Source organism: Myotis brandtii, unplaced genomic scaffold (genome assembly GCF_000412655.1).
Source record: "Myotis brandtii unplaced genomic scaffold, ASM41265v1 scaffold10, whole genome shotgun sequence".
In the NCBI taxonomy this organism is placed as follows: Eukaryota; Metazoa; Chordata; class Mammalia; order Chiroptera; family Vespertilionidae; genus Myotis; species Myotis brandtii.
This window is the reverse complement of record NW_005353325.1, coordinates 2,482,010-2,488,802: the sequence shown is the minus strand read 5'-3', so window position 1 is coordinate 2,488,802 and position 6,793 is coordinate 2,482,010. Positions and strand designations below refer to the sequence as shown.

The window sequence follows — 6,793 nt, the reverse complement described above, 5'->3', positions numbered from 1 at the left end:
GTTTTAGCTTGGGTTCCTTCCAAAGAGTCATAAGGACTTTGATGCAGGCAGTATACTTAGTGATCCTAAGACACAGGAGCGAGATAGTGGGGAGAGTGAGACAAGGAAGGAGGAAAAGCCAATAAGAGGGTGTGTTATCAACAAGGTCAATGCTTTGGACAACAGGACTTTGATTTGGTGGAAACCTTCTGAGTATCATACTGAGTAAGGGCCTTGCAGAATTGTCTGCTCATATGACTGAAGGTGGAAAATTTCATATATACATCAGATATTGGCCCTCATTTGTCAGGGATTGCTGACATTTCTGGCCTGCTCCCCCTAGGAGAGCCAAGAGAAAACTCTCCAGCAGAAGTTGTTCAAAAATGACCTTGTGCATGTAAGGGAAAGGCGAATGCCAAGGGGATATAAAAGGGACACTGATAGCTACTACAGTGGGTGAGGCAGGAAAAGGAGTAACGACAGTTAGTTTGGAAAAGAGATGAACTAAGTAATTAATAGCATGAGCAGTACTGGTCCATAGGAAGGTTTTATTTAAAAAACTTATTTATTTTATTAAAATCAATAAACATGCTGCAATATTAGCAGTACCTATTTGCATTTGCTTTATTATAGTTACTTTAAAAATATTTTACAATTCAGACTTTATACTAATTCTAATGGTTGTTCTTCTTTGTTAGGTTTAAATTAATGTCATTTTAATCTTTTCTTCTCCATGGCTTTTTCATTTTTTAGGCACAAAGTAATGTTATATGCCAGGGTCAAAAAAATTAAATGTCTACTGGACCTGGTGGGTAACATCAGTGGATAAGAATGCAACTAATGACTGTACCTATATCATAGGGCTGTTGGGAGGATTAAATAGATCAAGTGCTTAGAACCATACTTAGTGTTAAGTACTAAATAATTGTTGGCTATTGTCATTATCAGCTATTAATTAAAATTTTAATTAAATATTTAACTTTGACATAATTGTAGATTCACATACAGTTGTAATTTAAGAAGTACAGGGAGATCTCATATTTCCTAGTTTCCCTCTGTGGTAACATGTTGCAAAACTATAGTACAATATCATAGCCAGGATATTGATATTGATACAGGCAAGACGTAGAATATTTCTGTCTCTTCCTGCATGGTGTCTGATGAGAAATTTGCCATCACTGGAATTGTCTGCCCTCTATAGGCAAGGAGTCATAGCTCTCTTCCTGTTTTATTTTATTTTATTTTATTTTTAATATTTTTATTGATTTCAGAAAGGAAGGGAGAGGGAGAGAGAGATAGAAACATCAATGATGAGAGAGAATTACTGATTGGCTGCCTCCTGCACATCCCTCACTGGGGACGGAGCCTGTAACCCCGGCATGTGCCTTGACCGGGAATGGAACCATGACCTCCTGGTTCATAGGTCGATGCTCAACCACTAAGCCATGCCAGTCAGGCTCTCTTCTTGTTTTTAAGATTATTTTCCTTTGTTTTAGTTTTAAGAAGTTTGACTGTGATAGTCTTAGTATGGATTTCTTTGCCTTTTTCGGGTATGAAGTTTGCTTAACTTCTTGATCTGTAGGTGTATAGATTTTGACAGCTATGGACGGTGTTTTGCTATTATTTCTTTGAGTACCTTTTTAGTCCTCTTTCTCCTCTTCTGATAATCTGAATGACAAAAATGGCAGATCTTTTATTATAGTCTCACAGAACTGTTCATAGTTTTATTGTTTTGGTTTGGTTTTGTGTCTGTTGTTTGGATTGAGTAACTTCTATTGCTCTGTGGAGTCCACCGATTCTTTCTCAGTTCTATCCATTCTGCATAAATGTAGTTATTATATTTTCAGTTCTAAAACTTCCATCTGATTCATTTTATATCTTCTATTTCTTTACTGAGGCTTTCTATTTCTTTGCTGTAACTTTCTGTTTTTAAAAACATTTGTTTAAAGCATGTTTGTAATTGTTCATTGAATCGGGTTTATGAAGGCTGCTTTCAAATTATTCTCATATAATTCTAACATCCCTGACGTCTTGGTATTAGTGTCTGTTGATTGTCTTTTTTCCCCATTCAGTTTGAGATCTGTTTCTTGGTAAAGAGTTATTTTCAATTGAAACCAAGACATTTGGTACATTATGTTATGAAATTCTGGATTTTATTTTAGCCTTCTGTTTAACTGGCTTCTCTGGCACTGCTTTGGCAGAAAAAGGGGGCACTGTCTTCACCATTTACTACTAGTAGTTGTTAGAAATTCAGGCGTCCCATTGCCTGCATTGACAATCAGGGAGATGTGCTCCTCATTACTGCTGGGTGGGTTTGGGAGTTCCAGTCCAGCTCCTGACTAGGCCTCCAATGATATCTCCCCAGCTGGGAGGGATAGGAATGTCTTGTTATTGCTTCCCATGTGGCCTCCAGTGACTCCATGGGGTGGGGATGTGTGTGGTCTCAATCGTTGGTTTTGTAGTCTTGTTTGAATCTACTTAGCAAATTTGTTTTGCCTTTAAATACATATAAAATTCTATAAACATAAACAATGCATAACTAGTTTTACATATATATATATAAAATAAAAGTGTAATATGCAAATCAACCAAACGGCTGTCCGGACGTCCTTCCTGACGACCTTCTGGATGAAGCCGGGGCTGCAGCTGCAGGATTGAGGCAGCCGCCCCAACTGCAAAGGCCTACTCTTGCACGAATTTCATGCATCATCCTCTAATATATATAAGATAGAAGGACCTGGGGCCTTGACACTACAGAACGTCATGCCAGTCTGACACTGACTTCTTTTTTTTATTTTAATTTTAAAAAAAAACATATTTTATTGATTTTTTTTACAGAGAGAAAGGAGAGGGATAAAGAGTTAGAAACATGGATGAGAGAGAAACATCGATCAGCTGCCTCCTGCACAGTCCCTACTGGGGATGTGCCCACAACCAAGGTACATGCCCTTGACTGGAATCGAACCCGGGGCCCTTCAGTCTGCAGGCCGATGCACTATCCACTGAGCCAAACCGGTCAGGGCTGACACTGACTTCTTACACACAGACAACAATAAACTATTAGTAAGGACTCTATTTGTTGCCCATTGCCATTGTAACACATGGCCACAAACTTATTGGCTTAAAATACAAATGTCTTCTTACAATTCTGGAGTCAGGAATCCAAAATCAGTTTCCCTGAGCTGAAGTCCAGCTGTCAGCAGGCAGGTTCCTTCTGGGGGAGAATCTGTTTCCTTACCTTTGCCAACCTCCTGCCTGCACACCTTGATGTGTGGTCTCTTTCTTCATCTTCAAAGCCAGCACTGTAGCATCTTCAAATCTCTCTCTTGCCCTCCGCATGTCCTCTGCTTCTATCATATGTCTCCTTTTCTGACTCTGACCCTCCTGCCTGCCTTATAAGACCCGGAAGATTACATTGGGCTCACCTGGATAGTCCAGGATACTCTCCCTATCCCAAGATCCTTCCTCTAATCACATACTTTTGCCAAGTAAGTTAACATATTCATGAGCTCCAGGGATTTAAAGGCATCTTTGAGGGGCCTTTAGTCAGCCTACCACAAGAGGATGCAGATAAATCATATTTTGTTTTATTCCCTCCCCCAATCAATATGAGGCTTTTATTGCATCTTTAAAAGATTGCAAAGTGCCCTAACCGGTTTGGCTCAGTGGATAGAGCGTCAGCCTGCGGACTCAAGGGTCCCAGGTTCGATTCTGGTCAAGGGCATGTACCTTGGTTGTGGGCACATCCCCAGTGGGGAGTGTGCAGGAGGCGGCTGATCGATGTTTCTCTCTCATCGATGTTTCTAACTCTCTATCCCTCTCCCTTCCTCTGTGTAAAAAATCAATAAAATATATTTTTAAAAAAAGATTGCAAAGTGTGACAAATCATTTGGCATCTTGGTGTTTCTATAGCATAGTCATCAGCTTGCTGAACTGTTCCTTTTTCAGAAATATAGATACCACCCCAAAATTTTCTGATATCCTTGTTTTCAACTGTTGTGGCTTGCTGAATCAAAGCAGCTGAATTTGATACAAGTTCAATGTCGTTTCCTTCAAGAATCAACTCATCTTTCTGGAGATACTGAACAAGCAATGCCTGATCTCATCTCAACTCTATGGATGTGTTTTTCGCCCAAGAAATTTCTAATTTCAGCAAGGAAACCATTCTCCTGAATATCGATGTTGATGGGGAAGTGAGCGCACACAGGTCTCATCTTGTAACGGAAGCCCAGTGTAACACCCTTGATCATGTTCTGTGCATGACCGCAGATAGTGTGAACCGTGGCCAGTTCCTTTCTATTTCCCCACCATTTGTCAACCCGGAGCCTCTTCTTTTTATTCCAAGGAGACTGACTTCTACATTGATGTGGTTGAAGTCCCTCCGCAGGGTGCCTCTGGGGCCCTTCAGAGTGATGTCCTCATTTTCTGGGATGTTGGATAGTCTGATTGTTGAGAATGGTCTTCATTCTCACAGTAGATGCAGCAAAGAGTGACAAATCATGTTGTAAATGACTGTCCTTTCCACCAGAGGTTTGTTCCACTATAACAGGGAATTTTGTTGCAATTGTTCGCCAATGTTTTCTCAGCTTCCTGCTAATGCAGAGATGGTCAATCTGCTATTGCTCATCTAAACATACAAATTTTATAGAAGCTATGGGGATATCATGTAAGAAGGAAGTCCCTGTCTCTAAGAGGTCACAAATGTCCCATTTCCCCCCTGTATCTCAATTTTATTCAAATAAAGAAGGCAGTAATAACATTGTTGGAATCTCCTCCTTGGAGGAAGAGGGAGAAATCTTTTTAATTCCACCACCAAATTTCTTCTTTTGACACGTGCTCAACGTAAAAGTTTGAGTTATATAGGCCCAAACTTTGTACTTTGTTTTCTATTGAAGTACTGAACTTTTTCACATAAGAAATAATAAAGATTGAAACTTTTTTTAGTCTACCACATCCTGAGTTCAGTTTTACACCTTTTCACTGATGTAGTTGAAATTCGCTAATAGTCTCTCTCTCTCTGTCTCTGTCTCTCTTTTCAACAACACCCAGCTGAGAACAATTGCCAGTACTCTTCACTACATGCCCCGGGGATGACAGAGCTGTGGCAACTACCTACTTAAACTGTTTGATTAATAATGTAATGAATGCTTTCTTCAGGAGACAGTATAAGGTTATGGAAACTACCCCAATTATCCCTGCTAAATAATTATGTTGATCTAGATGTTTTGTTTGAGGATCAGTCCTCTCTGTTTTCTTGAGAACTAAAAGCGACAATATCAACATTCTCCTCTCTTTCAATTTTAAACTTTACGGATTTGCTTCCCTTTCGATCAAACCTCATAAACTTTGAGAGCCTCATTTCCATTAAGTCAGAAATATGAGCCACCAGACTCACCTAACTAGCATAGGCAAAGTGAATTAGAAATCAGTTTTTCTAGTCATTACAATATCAATTAACCCCCTCAAGACAGTTGTTTTTGTGATCAATGTGATGAAAGTTCTAAGTCCTCACTTATGCTTATATGTATATGAGCATTTTTTGAGGGGAGAAAACTAACGTTATTACCATAATTACATAATTGTATTTCTCTCTCTCTCTCTCTCTCTCTCTCTTTCTATCTTTTTTAAAAAAAATATATTTTATTGATTTTTTACAGAGAGGAAGGGAGAGAGATAGAGAGTTAGAAACATCAGTGAGAGAGAAACATCGATCAGCCGCCTCCTGCACATCTCCTACCGGAGATGTGCCTGCAACCCAGGTACATGCCCTTGACCGGAATCGAACCTGGGACCCTTCAGTCCCCAAGCCGATGCTCTATCCACTGAGCCAAACCGGTTTCGGCTCTCTTTCTATCTTGATCTTGATCTCTATCTCTGTCTCTGTGTTCAAGCACGTACACACATTTTTTTTTTTTTTGCATACTATTTCAGAAGGTTCTTGACCTCTGCTCAAAGAACACAAGCCCTGGGGGAAATTATGTCAACCAGTCAACATGTGTAAAATGGAATCTTGTTAGATTTCCTCTCAGGGTTATTATATGATTAAAGGAGAGATAATATAGGAAGACATATTTTTAAGTCCCAAACAAGCATGAGGTATGATCATTTTCAATGCACTCGCCAGTTCCTTCTTCATCTTCATGCTGACTGCCAGTTCCATCATTCAGCTCTCAGCTCCACTGTCACCTCCTCAGAGAAGCCTGCAGGACCACCAGATCTAAGGGAGCCCCCTCCCCATCACTCTCAAGTCCACCATCCTGCTTTATTCTAGTCAAGGCACTTTTCACATATGCGATGGTTTCATTTTTACTGGCTTATTGATTACCGATTGAATATCTTCACACACTAAAATAAAGCTCCTTGAGGGCAGAACCCTGTCTTGTATTCCCTAAACTTGTAACATGGTTACAGTTCTTGGGACATGGTGGACACTCAAAATTTGGAGAGTCAGGATAGCAGTGGTTGAAGTCTACCTGGATTTGAAAGCCAGATTTTAAATTTACTAGTTGATTGACATTAGGCAAGTTAGCTTCTCAGTGAAAATGAGGGACTCTGATAACGTATATTTCATAGACTTGTTAAGTACCCAGAACAGTGCTTGGCACATTGTGAGTCTTACACTGTTTTTCACTCTTCAATGAGTGAATGGAGTGTTAAGACGTTAATATGAGTACACTTGAAGTTTTGTTTCAGATATGCTCAGTTTCGGCAGTGAAAAGACTTTTACTCTTGGGGGTAAAACTGGTTGCAGCGTCCCACTGCACTGTCATCCTCACTGCTTAGCCGAAGAGGAGGTGCGGCCCCTCATTCCGAG

The 6,793-nt window shown here is 39.9% G+C and overlaps 1 pseudogene; it reads right to left on the bottom strand.

The window, feature by feature from the left end:
* Positions 1 to 1,619: 1,619 nt before the first annotated feature.
* On the bottom strand, positions 1,620 to 4,445 carry LOC106725028 (annotated as a pseudogene).
* Between the last annotated feature and the right edge of the window lie 2,348 nt (positions 4,446 to 6,793).